Source organism: Doryrhamphus excisus, chromosome 1 (genome assembly GCF_030265055.1).
Source record: "Doryrhamphus excisus isolate RoL2022-K1 chromosome 1, RoL_Dexc_1.0, whole genome shotgun sequence".
NCBI lineage: Eukaryota > Metazoa > Chordata > Actinopteri > Syngnathiformes > Syngnathidae > Doryrhamphus > Doryrhamphus excisus.
In genome coordinates, this window is record NC_080466.1 from 24,447,807 (window position 1) to 24,469,169 (window position 21,363).

The 21,363-nt window shown below is 40.5% G+C and overlaps 1 protein-coding gene across 1 annotated transcript in view; it reads right to left on the minus strand.

Annotated features, from left to right (window-relative positions):
* Positions 1–557: 557 nt before the first annotated feature.
* The window catches only part of kcna4 (potassium voltage-gated channel, shaker-related subfamily, member 4), a 78,083-nt gene continuing 57,277 nt past the window's right edge, over positions 558–21,363 (minus strand). Inside the window, exon 3 of the mRNA XM_058069452.1 lies at positions 558–2,489. The gene's annotated coding sequence lies outside the window, so the exon portion shown is untranslated. The remainder of the gene's footprint in view (positions 2,490–21,363) is intronic.

Sequence of the window (21,363 nt, forward strand, 5' to 3'; positions counted from 1 at the left end):
GATTCGGGGTGACTGGAGGTGGTGCCTTCCAAGGCCCGTCACGTTCTTCTAATTGCGCTCGTTTTCATCTCAAGGCATCGTCTATAAACACACACTCAAGCAGAGCACAAGTGACACGTTGGGATTTGTCTTGGAGGTTAGACGTGAATGTTTCTCATCAGGAAGCACTGTGGCGAAGGTTTCACTATTTGTTGCAAAAACGGGCCTGATGGGAAGATATTTTGGTGCGTTCAAGACTGCTGGAAATGATGAGGTCCAACCACAAAATAAACACAAAGCATGGCTAGGAACTTCAAATTGATCGATTTGAAACCCATTTTACAGACTAACTTTCTGCAGAGGCACGATTCCCGATAACGATAACCCGATTTGCACTAGTGTGTTTCGAGAGATCATCAAATGATCCAATTTCACTTAATTGGTCAGAAAATGATTATTTACTATTCACTAGTACTGACTGTGTGCGGGGGTCTTTTTAAATCATGTTATTAACATTTCTAGAGCCCTCTAGACATGAACTAACACCCCTATAGTCACATTCAGATTACAAATGACCACAAAGTAGCATGAAGACAGAAACCACACAGTTAAATAAATAAAGTACAATTTAAATCTTGCCTGTCACATAAATAAAACACAAATAGCTCACCTCTACTTCCTTTTTGTCAAAGTAGCTCTAAAAGTGGGGGACCCCTGATCTTGGTTGATTCATATTGCAAAATATTTACATGATGTCGACAAAATAAAGTAGTGGAATTAGATCATGTTTATTCTAAAGATGACCTATATAAATATATATATTGTATTGACTTCAATATGTTTGGAAACAACACTGCCAATATGAGTCCAGTAACTCTGCTGTTAAAGCACCCGGAGTGACAACACATACAGTAAATCTACTCCCTCCCAATAAAAACATCCGCCTCGTGGGGGGATTTTCCACAAAACTACTGACATCAATTTTAGAACTACCTTGGCTATCGCGTATGGTTATAAGTTTTTATGACTGTATGGAAACACGGGGAACATTCAGAGCTTTTTTTTTGTCTGAGATACAAACTGTGAGGTAATTACAGATATAAATTGTTCAGATAAAGAGCAGGATGCTTTGGATTTTCTCTAAAGGAGAGAAACAAAATGCTGTAAAAAGAATTGAGGTTTTTAAATCCGCTGTGGTTGACAGACTGAATACAATTATTACAATAAAAGAGGCGTGTCAGTAAACAACCCCTCAATGCCCTGACATTAGCGACCTTGTGTTATGAATGAATGACTTCTTGATGGGGCTGCACGGTGGCTGAGTAGCTAGCGCGCAGAAAACCCCGTGCATGCGTGGGTTTTCTCCGGGTACTCCGGTTTCCTCCCACATTCCAAAAACATGCTAGGTTAATTGGCCACTCCAAATTGTTCATAGGTATGAATGTGAGTGTGAATGGTTGTTTGTCTATATGTGCCCTGTGATTGGCTGGCCACCAGTCCAGGGTACATAAAAAAAAAAAAAAAACAATTAGGAGTGTGAGAGCAGCAATCAATCACAACAATGTGAGCAACATGATTGTATCAGCAAGGACAAAACAAAGAAATCATCATGACTGGTGGTTGTAACAGTCAAATAAAATGACATCTCAGGACACACAAGTATAAATGTCTGCTATATATACATTGTCTCCTATTCAACACCACATAGAATAAATTCAGGGTTTCACCTTTGGTTATGTATTCATCAAGGCTAGGTTTAAAAAAATAGAGAACACACATCCATGTTACTTTGCATACACTTAAAAGTGGAAACACGTCAACAAAGCAGCTGGTCCGTTTGTTGTTTGCATCTGAGAAAACAACCCAAGGTTTATTGTCTTTAAGAGGGGTCAATCTTGGTGATGCTGCGGTAGACTTTGTGGGACAGAAAGGATATTTATGATTGGATTTATGTGGCTGACATCTTTGTTTTAGTGAGAGTGGATGTTAATGCGCTGACAACACGGTGCTAATTTGTTTTGCAGCCCTAAAAGCCATTTCTCAGTGAGGAGGATTTTAGTGTTATGACACAACGTGGACTCATTAAGTTTGTTGCCAGCCTTTGAGCAACTCGGGTCAGCCTTGTTTGGTTGACGATATGAAAAGATAAAAATAGTAAGTCGTACGGCCGACTGCACATAAGCAGAGACAAGTCACCATTTATTACCGCCCATCTAAAAACCCCACATATTAAAATAGCCGCACCTCTTTCTATCAAGACTTTTTTTTTCCACATGTAAAGAAAACATTTGAGTGTAAGTCTCATTGGATCATCTCTTCGTATACATCTGGAAATGTGTGGTAATTAAGGCAATCACACTTTACTCAACCCTGCCGGGTTTGTTGACCTTTTTCATACAGTAGTAGTTCCTCCCCTCCAGACGTTGTTCTTTTTCAGTGTCCGCTCACGGCCGCCGTCGTAGTGTTTGTTCTCTGCCGCTTCCTGTGTTTACTACCTGCGACTGGCAGAGCTGCAACACAGAAGACAAACAGAAAATAGATTAAAGGAAAGCAAATAATAACTGGGACGATTCGGCTTTGCGCTTCACGCCGCCATGGCGCTCGTTAGCTGGTGTCTCACACACGAAGGACTGTTGACAATAACGCTTCTCAAAACAGTCAAAGAAGGGAACGTATGACTCTTGGGGTCAGCTACGTTTTTTTTTTTTCACTTTGAATATCCATCAATTGCATTGCAGGAATAGCACATAGACCATAACATTTGGTAATTTACATTTTCATGTATCCATCTATTTATTTTCTATAAACAAACTGCAAACTCCACACACAGAAGCTCCAATACAGACTTGAACCCGGATCTCAGACTTTCTTGCCACTACTGCATCATGCTGGTACCTGCTTAAAATGATATTTAATAGTCCTACAATACTGTATTACCATACATGATCTGCCACTAATACATTTACTTCTCTGTTCGCCCTCACTCAAACACATTCCAGTTTAATTTTTCAAAATATATTAGTATAAATAATAAATTATGCTATTTTGTGGTTGAATACGGCATCATTTAAGTAAATGTTAGATATATTTTTGCCATAAATTAAACATCTTTAAGCATAAAAATGACTCAATGATTCATTTTCTATACCTATATTGACAGTTACTATGGTACCCATTATGTCATTGGATGCTCATATCACCTCCTACGAGGTACGAGGTACATTATTAAAAAAAATACCTTAAACTGTATTATGGAAAGCAGGAAGTGAACAAATGTAACAGTTACTGATTGTAAAAGTACCAGATGGAGGGGTAGGAATTAATAAGCTTTGCTTCTTCTTACTCCTTTTGGACATGTGGAACTGGGAACTGATTATGGGATGCACTCAATTGGAATCTGATGCATGTTCAAATGAAATAAAACCATTACCATTACCATTACCATTACCATTACCATACCGCTTATCCTCACAAGGGTCACAGGCATGCTGGAGCCTATCCCAGCTGTCTTGTGGTGAGAGACGGGGTACACCCTGGACTGGTGGCCAGCCAATCACAGGGCACATATACATAGACAAACAACCATTCACACTCACATTCATACCTATGGACAATTTGGAGTGGCCAATTAACCTAGCATGTTTTTGGAATGTGGGAGGAAACCGGAGTACCTGAAGAAAACCCATGCATGCACGGGGAGAACATGCAAACTCCACACAGAGATCCCTGAGAGGAGGATCGAACCTGGAACCTGGGTCTCCTAGCTGTGTGGCCTGTGCGCGAACCACTTGACTACCGTTGAAACCACAGTGCAGCCTGAACTAAAATCCATAAATATGGCAAGACCTTGATGAAATGTAGTATTCTTAGTATTCTACAGCGGCCACTGAGTAATCTTTGGTGAAACACATAAGGATCGGACTTGACAGGCCTTTATTGCAGGCACAATAGTCATTCATTCATTTATTCATTTTCTGCAGCTTATCCTCACAAGAGTCGCTGGAGCCTATCCCAGCTTTCTTCGGGTGAGAGGCGGGGTACACCCTGGACTGTCTCTAATAAAAATCCCCAATAAAAACAGGCAACTTTTGTGGCCTTTTGTTACCCACACAAAGCTGAAACTCAACACTGAACCCTCCTCTCTCTTTAGGGTCCCCAAGGGAACAGATTTATGGTAACAGACACAAGCCCAAGTCTTGTTAATATCTTAAATGGCCTATTTTGTGGACTATATTGGGTATGATTGGGTAAAGGTGACTATAGTGGTATTAATTCATGTCTACAGGGCTCTAATAAGGTTGAAAAAAACATTTAGAAGGTCTTAAACAGGTTTTTTTTTATACTCAAACTAACTACAAAATATTAACAGGGATCCACTTGTCACGGTCTGCAGTAAAGGAGGGATAACTGTATTACACACCTGGTTTGCTTGAGAATAAGAAGATGGAGCAGAAGGGATCAGTGTTCTCACTTTTGTCTAAACACCTCAAATTTGGGACTCCAGCACACTACAGTGAGAGCCATTGTCCGTGGGTTTTCTCCGGTTACTCCAGCCCCCCCACATTCCAAAAACTCCAAATTGTCCATAGATATGAATGTGAATGGTTGTTTGTCTATATGTGGCCTATGATTGGCTGGAGACCAGTCCAGGGTGTACCCCGCCTTTCGCTGAAAGAAAATGAATGAATGAATGAATGAATGGTTTAATGTAACACAACGTTATTGAGTGCTGCAATTGCAATGACTGCAAATCAAGCTGTGACTTAATTACTGATAAATTATATGTCATGAAGCGACCACCTGAAAACCAACACCTTGAGCTCTCCTGGCTTTAAAGGCAACATGAAACAATCACACATGAAAATCTTTGCTGTTAAGAAGCGTTCATTTAGCTGCGCTTATTTGTTCATCGTATGTTTTTGTTTTTGGTCTACGCAGCCGCTTTTAGAAGACTCGCTCCATTAAAGAGGTATGCGGCAATTAAAACGCAGCCTATCAAGAGACATTGGGCCTCTAAACAGAGCAGCTGTACAATCCTCCACCTCAATAATGTGAGGATTTCCACATCGTCTCAGAGGAGCTGAAAACATTTTGTATGCAATCATAGCTGCAGCAGGAACAAGACAATTAGCAGCAACATACTCAGACTTTTATCTATCCACTCCCCTACTGGCACTCCACTGCAGAACCCTTCTTCTTTGGTTGCTGTGTATACGGGATTTTATACTCTTCAACATTTCTATTATGGAAAATATTTTCCTATTACTAAAGAAGAAATTCATGGTTTTCAGAGAAGGATCACCTTGAATCTTGAATAATATATTCTTTTGTTGAAAATGTTTTTTCACTTTCACTGCATACGCTGTGTACAGTATCTGTTGTTACACATTCTCTATTCTTACAAAATGGTACCGTTTAAACACAGAAAGTCAACAAACTATCAATAATTGTTGAGACATGGAGAAGTAGGATTAAATGGGCTCTGCTTCTTCCTGCTTCTTTTCAGACGATTGAATGACCAACTTTTGCTCAAGTCTGCCTGTGGATCATGACAGCGTGGAGCTGTGAAAAAATTCACAATGACACACGTTAAGACAACAAAGAGACTGACAAAGTGTGTGACAAAGGAATTATGAGGCTCAATTATGATACTGAAGAAGACATAGAAGGAAGATGATCACAGGGATGAATTATTTTTCTTTTTTCTTTTTAACTAGTCGTATAACATGTGCTGTTCAGCACTGTTTAGTTAAAAAAAAAAAGTAGAAATGGACATGGACACCTGTGGCATATAGACAAGTGCAGCCTAGAGTGGTGCCCCCTTCCTTTTTTGTTTGTTTATCACAGTCAAATGTCAAACAAATTTAGATATTAATGACTTGTTCTCAATCAGAAATCACTCCACACTCTTTATTGCTCTCTGGTTCTACCATATCTTACTTATTGTGTGGAAATATGGGATAATAACTATAAAAGCAATCTTCACTGGCTAAATGTACTGCAAAAAAGGTCAGTAAGGATAATTCATAATGCCTACAGAGAACATACTCACTCCTTATTTCTAAAATGACAAATACTTCAACTTGCTGATATAGTTCATCTTCAAACAGCTAAAATAATGCATAAGGCTAAAAATAAGCAATTGGCTAAAAATGTCATCCAATACTTCTCTACAAGAGAGGAGAAATATGATCTCAGGGAAGAAGTACATTTGAAACACTTCTATGTATGAAACACTACGTTAAAAAGCCATAGCATAGCAAAGTACCAGATGGAGGGGTAGGATTTAATAAGCTTTGCTTCTTCCTACTCCTTTTGGACATGTGGAACTGGGAACTGATTATGGGATGCACTCAATTGGAATCTGATGCATGTTCAAATTAAATAAAACCATTACCATTACCATTACCTGTCACGCCCTGCGTGAGTTCCTGCGTGACAGTGTGTCCATGTTCTCTGTCTGGGCTTTGGTTTCCGTTTTGAACTCTTATTTTGTATTGGACTTCCTCTTTTTCCTCTTTCGCCTCGTCTGCCTTCGTTGCCATGGTCACCCACACCTGTCCCTAATTTGTCCTCTATTTAGTTCAGGTGTGCCCTTCTCCCTTTGTTGGATCATTGTTAGTTTGTCCTACTGCTACCTGAGTTGCCTTTTTCTGCTGCCGCTATTATAGCTAAAATAAATATTATTTACCTGCTATTGGTCCTGCTCTCTGCATCCTGGGGTCGCACCGCAACACAGACATGCCGTACCGTGACATTACCATTACCATTACCATTACCAATGATAACACAACTGAACACCCCAGCTTTGGGACTCCAGCAAACCACTGTGAGAGCCATTATCCACAAATCATGAAAACATGGAACAGCGGTGAACCATCATTACCCCAAGAGCACAGCCACGGCACATCCAAGAGGTCACAAAAGACCCCACAACAACATCCAAATAACTGCAGGCCTCACTTGCTTCAGTTCATGACTCCACCATAAGAAAGACACTGGACAAGAAATGGCCTGCATGGTGGAGTTCCAAGACAAAAACCATTGCTGAACAAAAAAAACATTAAGGCTAAATTTTGCCAGAAAACAACAAATCTTGCAGATCCCGAAAACCTTTGGGAAAAAACTCAGACAAGACAAAAGTGGAACCTTTTGGAAAGTGTGTCCCATTACATCTGGTCCAGATGTCCAGATACATCCAGAACAAGAACATTATACCAACAGTCAAATATGGTGGTGGTAGTGCGATGGTTTGGGGCTGTTTTGCAGCTTCCATGCTGTGATGAATGGAACCGTGAATTCAGCTGTCTACCAAAAAAACCTGAAGTAGAACGGCCTCACGGCCTTCTATTCGTGACCTCAACCCCTCGACTGATCTACTGCAGTAGAAGACAAACGTAACACTCCATGTATTTCTTTCCTGTATAAACACACAAAGAAAGATGGAAGATGAAATTGTTTGCAGTAAACCCCGATGCTGTTTTGTGTCAACGCTGTATTTCTCAGTTGCAGAAATGAAAGTAGCTCCTGTGTTTGCACTTTAAAGGAGGCAATCTACAGCTGTGGAGAAAATGTGCCGTCCCACGATGACGTCCCACGTGCAGCGCGTATGTCGTCCATGCTGAGGTTAACTGCTGGTACTAGCTGGTCCAAAATATGATCTGTGATTTTACCAGCTGATATCACAGCAACACAATGTGCACATTTATTTTTCAAAGGAGCAACTCAAGGAGCAAGGAGCCTATCCCAGCTGTCTTCGGGTGAGAGGCGGGGTACACCCTGGACTGGTGGCCAGCCAATCACAGGGCACATATACTAGACAAACAACCATTCACACTCACATTCATACCTATGGACAATCTGGAGTGGCCAATTAACCTAGCATGTTTTTGGAATGTGGGAGGAAACCGGAGTACCCGGAGAAAACCCACGCATGCACGGGGAGAACATGCAAACGCCACACAGAGGGTGGAATCGAACCCTGGTCTCTAAGCTGTGAGGTCTGCGTGCTAACCACTGTATAATAAAAATGCAACTGTATAATAAAACTGAGCCATTTGTTAAGTCGACTTTGGTGCACGGAAGGGAATTGAACATGATTTATGGACGAGCTCAGCATGTGGCAGATTTTAAAATGGTTATCAAATATAACAGTTTGTTTACATGCTGGACATTTGCTCCTCTGAAGCGCCACTTTTCCTTTAGAAGTTTCATTTATAGAATGAAATAATTAATCATCTGACACCTCAGTAGTCTGCACCTTCTCCATTCCAATAATTGTGGTATTAAAATGTTTACAAGGTCGTGTTTGATTTGCTGTACAAAAGGCAATGAGCTCCCTGTAGCTGTTTGTTACATCCAAAGGAAATATATCTGTACGGTACAGTAGCTCGGCAGCAGCCAAAAATCACCCAAAGATCTCACACATATTCCGTGCTTTTAGCAGGGAGGTTTGTCTCATCAACATTCGGTGCTGTCTAATTCTTGGTCCCTCTTGGATGCTGTCAGGCGGCCACTTAACTGTTTAAAAAACACTTTGACTCGCTGCCATTCACCAAGATGCTGTGCAGGATTAAGGACAGCCCACAGAGTTGTGGTTCAAGTCTCTGAAGGTTAATTTTGGATTATCACCACTTTGCATGCGTGCACGATGTGAGGCTTCTCCCTGGAGATTGGGTAATCTAGTGCATCGAGCGGTCCAGCCCAATCTATCTGACAGCTGCTGCTCATTGCAGTCTTACAGAGCAGTGAGGTACCAGTGATAGAGAATTACACTGTGAATTCTCATCCGGAATAAAGAACCCCTTTAAAGTCACACATGGTTAAGAAATGTACACGAGCATTAGGGAAGGGAAAGCATGACTTCATTTTACCTCAAGGTATAAATAAAAATTGGAAGTAATTGCCATGGATACCCGTCTGGGCTGTCTGTGCAGGACGAGATGATTTGACACGAACACAAAACACAGTCGGAGGAAGACACATTCTTACAATCGCTTCTCAGACAAATACGTTGAATTTCATAAACAATGCACGCTCTAATGAAGGCCATGTTTCCGCTTCTGAGCACATCTCCGTGGGCGACTGACTGGCAGCATGTAGCAACGCGGTCATGAATCAGTGCTGCGATGACAAGCCGGTCTTATTGCAGGATATTGCAGAATGCTGACCTCTGTTTTTAATTCATTTGCATTTGGCTGCTTTTCTTCTGTTAAAATGGACAATCTTTTATGGACAAGCAGTGAAATTGTTTCTTATATAGTGATTACAGGTAGGTAGCTATGACTACCTGCAGGTTTTGCATGCTATACAATCTATCTATCCCTTTAAATGGCAGCCACATGACAGCCACGTGTACATGCAAACAGTTAAGGATGAAGAAATAATCATTATCATTACAGTTTTTAGTTTTTATTATATCCGCTTGGTGACTGACAAGCACCCAGCAAAAAGGCGATGCATAATTTGAAGCGATGTGAAATCATACAGAATGTTAGAAATAAACATGCAATGGAAGCCAATATCCATCATTGCATGAAAAAAATCGTGCCATTATTGACAATGATGGATATCATTTGTCATTTATCATAAAAATTATTACGCATGAGTGGATTGTATTGTAAAAAATATGTTAATTATTTTAATCACGATAATATTATGTGATCAATTGATATGAATTATAGTACTATAATATTGCACAATTTATCAAATAAATAAGACAGTTTTTCTTATATGTCTACATGTCATCAATAGCAACATTTATTTACCATGCACTGCCTTTATTTGTATGGATAGTTAACCTTCCTCTTGTGTTAGCTTTCTGGTATCATCTCTTATGTTAACGGGTGGGTTTTGACCCATGTATTAAATCAGCTATAAAATACACTAAAAACAACAAGTTACCATCAAATTTGCTTCTCATGTCTTGGTTACCTTCTTAGGATTCCTCATCCATGAAAATGTTGCTTTTAATACTTTTGGTGTGGGCATGTAGGCCTTTTTTTGTCACTATACCCCTCCATTTCTATTTCCAATAATGGTCAAATGAACCTCAAAAGAATCATATTCATAAATTGAAGGTTCTTTTGTTACCTGGCTATTACTGAGGGATATAGAACATATCTCTTAAATCAATTAGTTTGATTTATTTTCTCATTTTAGTTTAATCACTAAAGAAACATCTATGGTGTTCGGGTCAATTTTGACCCATATATATTCATGTCAAGAAAAGGTAGAAAAAGATTGTTTTCAGCAACAGAACTTTAGTATAAAGTGAAATGAAAAAGCAAAACAGGTCCAGATCTTGGTTCACTGTACTTCTTGCCATTCTTTCCATGATCCAAATTGTAAATGTGAAATCAGCCATCAGTCAAATGAGTGAATTCACCTCACATGTCTGGACCTTGTTTTTCTGCTGGTATTGGAAAAGCGGTAAGCAAAAAGCTTCCATGATGAGAAGAGGAGCTGGTTGTCATTGTGTTGGCTAATTGGACACTTATGATTTCAGTTGTGGCTGAAAATATTGCTTTATAGTCATATTATTATAACCGGGTCGAAACCGATCCTAACAATACAGTGGTCATCATTTCAACCAGATTATTTTAAAATTTAGTAAAAATTATTTTTTTGGTTTTATTTTGTTGAAATAGAGTTTCCTGACAAAGTCAAAAAGCCTTGATGCAATAAACAAATGTTATGTGATTCTTTTTATGCATTAAAATGTAAAACGGGTCGGTGCCGACCCTAACACAAGAGGAGGGTTAATAGTTTTATAGTGTTAATGTAACCATTAATTTTAATCATTTTAAAATATCCTTCTGGAATGTAGAAACATGCTGACTAAAAATGAAAAAGTGTGCTCCATCATTCACACAGACGACAGCGACAGTGCTGTCACTCAAACCTTTACTTATGCCACTGCTGTGTCTTCCAAATCTGACACGTCTCCCAATATTTCCATGAATATTCCTTTCTCCGTCCTCATCATCTTCCCACCAGCCTTGATTCCAATGCCATCAAGGTCTTTAAATATGGACACCACATTCATGACTTACTTTGCATCGACCTTCTATGGTGAAGTGGAGGTGTGGAAAGGGCGTGACATGAGGCGGGGCTACATGAGCACACTTTGCCTCAAGGTGGACTCTCTTCCCGTCACAAATTGCATGATGTGTGTATGTGCATATGCTTTGGGGCATTGTTAGCTAGCTCATATTAATATCCCTTTTTTTTTTTACACGTCTACATATTTTTGTCACACATTTTGTGTTTCTGGTATATCCACAATCTTAGATTTCAGATGTATAAATGTTGACGCTGAACTATTTCAGATGTGTAGAGATACTGTAGAGGTTGTCTGAATCCTTTTATACCGAGCCGTTTGAGCATCTCGGTGTGACGTTTGTATACGATGGCCGAGCACTAGATTGACCAGCACTGTCAATCACAAGGGGAAGTTACTCATGCTTAAAGTTATTTGCAGAAGTTTGAAGTTAGGTTGCAATGTTTTTGAAGATAAAAGGTTCAGGGTTGGGCTGCACGGCGGTCGTATGGTTAGCGCGCAGACCTCACAGCTAGAAGACCTAGGTTCAATTCCACCCTCATCGCCATCTCTGTGTGGAGTTTGCATTTTCTCCCTGTGCATGCATGGGTTTTCTCCGGGTACTCCGGTTTTCCTCCCACATTCACTCCCGCTAGGTTAATTGCCGACTCCAAATTTGGAGTATGGGTGTGAGTGTGGGTGATTGTTTGTCTATGTGTGCCCTGTGATTGGCTGGAATCAAGGCTGGCGACCTGTGATATGCTGGCAACCAGTCCAGCTTGTACCAAAGACAGCTGGGATAGGCTCCAGCACCCCCCGTGACCCATGTGAGGCTAAGCGGTAGAAAATGAATTAAGGAGTGTTTTTGATCACTATTGGCCTTATGGTGTCTGCAGAAAAATCCCCATTGAAGGTCCAGGTAGGAAACACAGCACCAGTACTACTGTTCACAAGTACTGTGTAAAGAATGTCCCAAATAATAAACACACAATTGAATTTCACATCAAAACAGGAGGATGTGTGTTTGGAATTCAAACATCAAGACAGGTATTGTTTTGTCAGTGTTTGAATGGATTCAACATCAATGGCTCTTCTCAATTCAGCAACTGTTAGCGCTTTTGTGAAGTGGACTTTATGCCAAAATAGATCTGAGACAAAAGCAACATCTGTCAGCTATCAGCTGTTAAACTGTTTTTTTTTCTCCGGGACACCCTGTAAAGCCTAAGAAAGGGATCTCCTGTGTGTGTGTGTGTGTGTGTGTGTGTGTGTGTGTGTGTGTGCCTGATGTTTAGTTGTGCACCACTGACTGTAGTACAAACACCATTGAACCAATGTACCTGGTACCTCGTAGGAGGTGATATGAGCATCCAATGCCATAATGGGTACCATAGTGCGTGTCAATATAGTGATATATATAGCACATCATGACTGGTTCAAGACTCTTCATCCTTGTATTTAGCAAACATCAACTGCTTGTATTGTTTCTTGAATTGGCTCATAGTTGTGCATTGTTTGATTTCCTTACTCAATCCATTCCCTAGTTTGATTCCACATACTGAAATGCTATGGCTAGCATAACGTAGTCCTAGCATAGAAGTGTTTCAAATGTACTTCTTCCCTGAGATCATATTTCTCCTCTCTTGTAGAGAAGTATTGGATGACATTTTTAGCTAATTGCTTATTTTTAGCCTTATGCATTATTTTAGCTGTTTGAAGATGAACCATATCAGCAAGTTGAAGTATTTGTGATTTTACAAATAAGGAGTTAGTATGTTCTCTGTAGGCGGCATTATGAATTATCCTTACTGACCTTTTTTGCAGTACATGTAGCCAGTGAAGATTGCTTTTATAGTTATTAGCCCATATTTCCACACAATAAGTAAGATATGGTAGAACCAGAGAGCAATAAAGAGTGTGGAGTGATTATTGAAGAAGAATATTGAAATATTTCTGGCCACCAGAAGAAGAAGAAGCTGTTCCATTCTCTGAAAGAGTTGATCTACAAGTCAACCAATCACAGCCTTTTGGTGGTGGGTGTCACACCACGTGACAAAAAGTGTTTGCAGCGAGAGGAGAGATACCGCCTGTACCTGGAGAACAGTGAAGGGTCAAAATGTCCACAATGAGGATGGAAAACGTGTCTGGATTAGCCTCCAAAAGAATTAGAAAACAGGACCATCATTTCTACGTTATTACACGTACTATATAAATAGTACATAAAAACGATGTACACCAACAAGACTACATGCCGGAGTTGAGAGATAGACAGGTATTAGTGTCACGTCATCCTTTAAATACTGTATATGATTATTGGAGCAGCATGATTATGACAGATTGTACTTGAGCTCACCTTCCCAGCAGAATCTCCTCTGAGACATGAGTGCTCCTTGTTAATACTCTCATCAACAATCTTATGATCTGGGTGTCACGAGCAGCTGAAACAACCTCCATCAAAGCTCCGAGAAGAGCTTCCCAGACTAGTCACCTGTCGGAAAGCCTTAGTGCCAGTCTTAGATGGTATTAAGACTCGGTATTATGAGTCGCCGTGTCCCGTGCTGAAGTGGTGTTTGAGGACTTAGTTGGCTGTTTGTCAGAAGCAAATGTTGCTCTTTCTACTGGAAGTGTTTCAGGAAGTTCAATAATCCTACGTAGAAATGTTGTCACATGAGCTCATCATCCGAACATTCTAACCTTGAACCGGCCCGTCATAAATCTTCCACGGGAAGCGGAAAACTGCACTTCAGTTTCCACAGATTCTACAGCAGGTTTTAATCTGATCAAATGACTAACATCAACAGATGGACTCATCAAAAATATCCTTGTAGTTTTCTGCGTAATCGCCAAAGATTAAAAGGGAATTTTGCTCAAAATTAACCACAAACGATGGGTTTCCAAGACAGAAACACACACTAAATAAATAAGAGTCTGGAGTGCACACGCACATGGTGCCTGGCTTCCCGCTTGCTGACACTAATCCAACGGCGGTGGGGATTTTCTGCCTCTTGCTGCTTCTTGCCTCACACTCCTGCGGGCTTCTCAGATGCACGCTGTGTTTCCCACTCACTCGCACATACACCAAATTAGATGTACACTGGATAGACTATAAATACTCTGACCCGTATCGGCGGTGGATGCACCAGCGCAATGTGCCACCAAGCTCCGTGTCAGCACTTTCAATGGAAAAAAAAAAAACTTGCACATCTGCTGTGTTGTGACTGTTGTTTTAGGCCAAATGGTGCATGACTCGCCTCCACGCTCAAATTGGTCCTGTTGCTGCATGCATGTCGGCTATCCTCGTTAGCTACCACACGTTAGGGTGTGCCATGATGTCACTAAAGAAAATATGCTACCGATGGTCCAAAGAAATGCCACAATTGGAGTAAAGTACTTCAAATACAGCAAAGCTGAGCGTTTCCGTCCTCCCTGTGGTTTGCATTGATTGAGAGGCTCTCAAACTTAAAGGTACTGCTGGGTCTTACGTAAGCAAAGTACAGTTCATGTTGCATAAAAGCGGACAGCAGCTGAAAAGTAGGTTAGTGCCAATTACTTCAATGCCAGAAGCCAAATAATCTATACGTTTCTTTACTATGGTATTGATCACATCAGACAGGACCTCTGATCTCATCTTTCAGACTCGCAACTTGTCCACAGAATGAGGTTTTGCGATTAAAACGTCAAAGTTATGAGTACTTTTCGAAAATTACATTTGACTGTTAAGACTTGTGAAATATGGAAAAAATCGTAAAGTTGGCCACAAAGTTGCAAATTTCATCTAGGATAAATATGGGTTCTGGGTTTCAGTTCAAATTTAATGTTTCATAGTAAATACAAAATCAAAACTGTTGGGCACTCTGTCTTCTTCTTCTGTCTCTCTCACACCAACTACCCTCATGTCCTCCTTCACTACATCCATAAACCTCCTCTTTGGTCTTCCTCTACGCCTCCTACCTGGCAGCATCCTTCTACCAATATATTCACTATCTCTCCTCTGGACATGTCCCAACCATCTCAGTCTGGCCGATAACTGACTTTATCTCCAAGGCCTCTAACATGTAATGTCCCTCTGATGTACTCCTTCCTGATCCTATCCATCCTGGTCACTCCCAATGAGAACCTCAGCATCCTCATTTCTGCTACATCCAGTTCTGCTTGGCTGGTCTCGCCACAGTTTTGTATATCTTTGCTTTCATTTTAGCTGAAACTCTCTATCACATGTTGGGCACTCTGTATTAACTTTAAAACTGCAATTTTTTTTTCACCCATCATTCTCAATCCTTATAGGAAACATGAACACATATTTATTTCGCTTTTCTGTGCAATTGAGTTAATATGAGCTAGCTAACAATGCCCCAAAGCAGAATATTAAACAATAAATATGTATAACAGACACCGCATGTAGAAAAAAAGTCCATATTTTCAATAATTTAATTACATTTTGGTTAATAGATTAAACTCTCTTCGCTTGCAGGTAAAACATATCAAGATGGCTTAGGAAAAAATATGTTGTCTTGCTGGGAATTCCATAATAATGATAACAGTGGAATACTTGGAATGGGGATACATTTTACTCAACATACTCACTGAAATCTCAAGTATTTTCTAGTCATCAGGCTAAAGTCCGAGTCAAGTCCCAAGTCATTGATGTCCAGGTCACATGGCAAGCCCCAGGTCATCAAAACTGTGACTCAAGTCTAAGTCGCATAACTTGGGTCCACACCTAATTAGAATGAAGTGTCACACATGGTATTTAACTGTGTAAAACAATTTCTCAATACTTCATTGCCTGATATCATGTGACACCTTTCCACATTAAGATGGACAGGTCAGTCTACTGTTCCCCTCTACAGTGGCCTTTTACTGAGACCAAAAGCAATAGCAGTGCATTCATATTGTTGACTATATTGAGTGGCAAATTAAATTTAATTCAAGGGAACCTATTGTGCTCATTTCCCGACCCTTTATATTGAGTTATGGACTCCAATAGAACAGCTACACTCCGCTGTGATTGGTCACATGCCCAAAGTGCTTCCTAACTACGAACGAACCCCATTTTCTAATATAGTGGGTATAGGAGTTATAATAAATGAATCAAGTCTTTATAGAGCTAATTGAAAAGTGTTTAGGAGCTACTGGCAGCTCATGATCTACTGGCTGGAGACCCCTGACCTACCGTGTATGAACTCAGAGGGCTAACGTAGCAGTGCTGGTGGCGCGGTGGAGCTCAAGAGAAGCCGGACGTGTGGCAACCTCACCTAGCCTAGGAGGAGCACTCATTGTCGGACACACTTTGTCAGAGGTGCCGTTGGTGCAGTAGAGCTCAGATGCCGGATGTGAGGGCACCGTGTGGACGCACAGCGTGCCCAAAATTAATGCACCTTTTCTCGAGAGAGCACGCTGGTTCTGACCCCAGAATTTGGTGGATATTTCACATTCATGTTCACAAAAACAGTCCTGTGTGAAATGCTGTTGACAGTTGAAAATATTTTTCTCTTGCCGGGAATCACCAAATACAATAACTTCTGCCTGAGCTTGTTTCGTAAACAGAGTAGCAGAGCTTGGGGGAGGGCAGAGAGCTTATCTGGCTTACAGGCACGCCCATATAAGGAAGTTCACCCCTCTGTGACATCACAAGGGGGCAGTTTTACCACGCTTTTTGAAACTGAGCGTTTTGAGCCACCCCAAACCTCATTAACTTTGGCATCCTTTAACAGGAGAATACAACATTCCAATTTTATTTATAGGTCAAAAAAGTGGAAAAAGCATAATAGGCCCCCTTTAATAAAATAAGTACAAAGTAGATGGTACATTTAAAAGACGAGACTTAAGAAGAGACTTATTGGAAAATTTGCAAATGTAAAACATTGAGTGAATGACTTTTGACCCCTGCGACTTCCAGTATTTGGTGTTAGAAACTAAAATCAATATAATAACCGTAATGAAAATTATGAATGGTACAGCTGTGGATTGCAGGTTTGATCTTTGAACTCAATCTGAAAAGGGTTCTTTCTTAATAATTGAATAATAATGAACATATGAGAATCATTTTAAAATGGTGATGTAAGCTTTGAACTACGATGAATACTATACAGTATTTATATTGATATACTGGAGGTTAAACTGGTGCAGACATCTCTAGCGTTCACATAAAAAAAAAATTCCTGCTCACCAATAATCAACTGAAAAAGTTTTGATGTAGCGCAGCTCTGTAAAATTCAAGTGTCATTTTAGGCAATATGAACAGTCCAATTTTGTCAAGGACAGGGAGAGTCGTGTACTCATGAATATTGGAGCAGCGGAGTTCAGCCCAAAAGGTCATAACGTTGGTCACGAAAGCAGTTTAAGCTATCCAATGCACAATTACACCTCTTTCACTATCTGCTCCCTGAACAAAACTCCCGTCGGGGTCCCTTGCCCACCTTATTTCACCCTGCCAGCTATTCTGTTGAGAGAATGCCACATGGCGATGCTCTACACATTCATGTTGTATAACCACCTGGATCCATTGGTAAAGCAGAATCACACTCAAAACTCAAACTACCGTATGTCCGCCTTGAACTAGGGCAGTGCTTCTCAGTTATTTTCCGTCATGCCCACACTAAAGGACGGAAATGTTATCATGCCCTCCCAATTTGAAATACTTGAGAAACTGATCATATGTATTCATTTATCTGTACTGTACAGACTGAACTTCAAACTGAAAGCAGGAAAATGCTAACTAAATGGAGAGTATGCAAGCCAAGTCAAATTGCATGTTGAGTACTATAAATGTGGAGATGTTGGTTGGTCTGAACTAAAATGGAGGACGCTCGTACCCCACCAACAGTCCCCCATGCATGGTCCCCCTGGGGGGGCCCTCTCCACTATTTCAGAAGCACTTGACTAGGGAAAAAGATGGACTTTAAATTTGTAGATTTACATCACCATAGTGGCGTTTTTATGTGAAAATAAATTCACTATTCACTTAGGTGAGCTTCAAACCAGAAAATCCGCAGTCTCTTGTTACAAACGAGTATCCGTGACAGTTAATTTATTTTCGGCGGATGTGTATGAAACGAGTATATTTCACCATTATTTGTGTTTAAAGAAAATGCTCATTATGTAGTCATTCTTCAAGGTCTGTGATTGGCCAGTCACACAGAACAATCGCCCCGCCCTACTAGACTAGTCATTCACATTCAGGGTGAAATTTGTTAAAAACAGATCGTGTTGCATTGGTCACATGATTAGGTTTTCTTTTGTTTGTCTCTTTTTCGGTTTATATCTGAAGTTACTTGGTAAACTTGTCTCATGATGTACATATAACGTTACTCATGACGTGGTTTTGACTTTTGTTTAATGTACTGTGTATACAGTCTGTACCGTGATGCAATGTAGGCTAGATTCATGAGTCACTTTCCATTGACCTTCTGTGGTGAAGTGGAGGTGTGGTAAGGCCGTGACGTGAGGTGGAGTGGAGTGGTATAATCACACTTCTACTTGAGGTGGGATCAATAAACCGCAAATTGCATACAAGTGTGTATGCGTCAGTCTGAATATTTGTATCCGTACACACATTTTGGGCTTCTGGTTTATATAAGAGACCCTGGTCCTTGTCTCAGATTAACTCTCCTTTACCCTTCCTGCCCGAGCTGTATCACAGACTCCACAAAACAAACAATTCACTCGCTCAGCCCCTGATTTTCACTGACTCGCTGGTGATCCACAAAGACTCGAGTTTCATGGACTCATGGTTTGACGAAGACTTGAATTTTATTAACTCATGGGTGCCCAACGAAGACTTGCGTTTCACGGACTCACAGATGACTTGAGAGGCTGGAGTGCCTGATTGACTTCAGCAAGTTATTCAGGTCAGTAAAAGGAATTGAGTTTTCCATCGCTATTTTCTACCCTTGGATGGTCAACAGAAACAGGAAGTTAAACACACTAAGCAAACTCCAACATACAAGCAACAGCATAATATGGATCATGAGACCACCACCAAGCCACGTTGTTTGGTCTAGAGACAGTGCCACTGTAGAAAAGACAGGAAGCAGAACTGGGAGATGAGACGAGGATGCTGAGGTTGTCATTGGGAGTGACCAGGATGGATAGGATCAAATTAAAATGTGTATTTAAAGCAATATTATAGCGATAAAGCCATCTCTAATTGTGTTCCTTCTCCAGTCAAATGTATAACTTCACTTATTAGTCTTGCTGGGTAAACATCCTTGATACATGCTGCTGGGCTGTTCATGCATGGCAGCACTTACATACAGTGGCTGAAAGCAGCCTCTCTGATTTGAATGGGAATTATTGCATGCAGGACAATGCATCAATGGTAAACAAAACTGTGGTGAGATCAGCCATGTTGTTTGGTCTAGAGACAGTGCCACTGACAGGACAGAAAAGACAGGACGCAGAACTGGAGGTAGCAGAGATGAGGATGCTGAGGTTCTCATTGGGAGTGACCAGGATGGATAGGATCAGGAAGGAGCGCATCAGAAGGACATTACATGTTAGAGGCCTTGGAGATAAAGTCTGACTGAGATGGTTCGGGCATGAACATAGATAGTGAATATATTGGTAGAAGGATGCTGCGTTTAGAGCTGCCAGGTAGGAGGCATAGAGGCAGGCCAAAGACGCAGAAGACAGGGTTGGATGGCAGCAATTGATTTGCTGTGGTGGGCCCGAGAAGGGAAAAGTCGAAAGACAAAGAAGGTTTATTTCAACTAGTGCTTCCTGTTCTACTGAAAACCGGCAAACCATTTTTCTCTAAATAGCCAATGTATAGCTACAGTATGTATATGTAATAGCCACGTGTTCTGTCACAATCATTTGGAAGGTGCTATTTTAAGTTGGACCTGAAAATGCATTTTTACCATCTGACATTTGTGGAGGAATGGGCAAATGTGCATTCACAAAGCTCACTTATTTAAGCTTGACTTTGCCAAACCATGATTTTATTTGTATATCCAACTGCACAGTTCCCTTTTCAGCAATTTGTTTTGGCATGTGTCAGCGATGTGACATTATATGACCAGACATACGGTTATTGCCCACCCAACCTCTATTTTGTCAGAGTCATGCACAGACATTTCCAACAAATAACATAAAAGGTTGGGAAAGGGACACCGTATACTTTATACTGTATGGAGGTAAGACCATGGACTCACAGATCATTTTGTGTCCACCAAAATAGAAAGTCACTGTGGGAGACAATCAAATGGTATCCATTCAAGAGAATCAATCATTTACAACTCTGCCCACACTTTTCCAATATTTATTGGGAAGACGCGAGCTTAACAATGGCCGACAGTAAACTTCTGAGGTCAGTTGAAGGCATAGTTTTCCAATAACCATGGAATAATCAGGGAAGAAGTACATTTGAAACACTTCTATGCTAGGACTACGTTATGCTAGCCATAGCATTTCAGTATGTGGAATCAAACTATGGAATGGATTGAGTAAGGAAATCAAACAATGAACAACGATGAGCCAATTCAAGAAACAATACAAGCAGTTGATGTTTGCTAAATACAAGGATGAAGAGTCTTGAACCAGTCATGATGTGCTATATATATCACTATATTGACACGCACTATGGTACCCATTATGGCATTGGATGCTCATATCACCTCCTACGAGGTACGAGGTGCATTATTAAAAAAAAAAAAAAATTATGGAAAGCAGGAAGTGAACAAATGTAACAGTTAGTGATTGTAAAAGTACCAGATGGAGGGGTAGGATTTCATAAGCTTTGCTTCTTCCTACTCCTTTTGGACATGTGGAACTGGGAACTGATTATGGGATGCACTCAATTGTAATCTGATGCATGTTCAATTGAAATAAAACCATTACCATTACCATTACCAATAACTGATCTGGATATGGGATCATTATATGAGGAGACTAAGGAGAACTTCACTAAGCCTGCACACTGCACAATGTTGGGTCGCGTTACACAGCAGAATGAATTTGTCCACCACATCCCCAGCAGTAGCTCCAGTCTGCTCAATCAGACCTTTATTTACGTTCTCTTACTGGGAAAAGAAAGAATCATCATGAGTAAAGACACTTCCGACTGTCAGTTAATGCATTTTTTCCCTTCAATTGCTGCTAATAGAAAATGTAGACTGAGGCAACCTGCAAATTAATTCTGTCATGCAATCTGATTTATTAAAAACTCCTAGGACTGCGTGTCCAGATAGGCTTTTTCTAATAGCATCATTGCCATAATTTGCTGTAGCGTGCAAAAAAAATATCTAATGCTTAGCGGTTAGGAGTGAACCAATGACGAATGTGGATGACGAATCCACAGCAGCCACAATACAACAATATTCAATTTGCAGTTACAGTACAAGGAT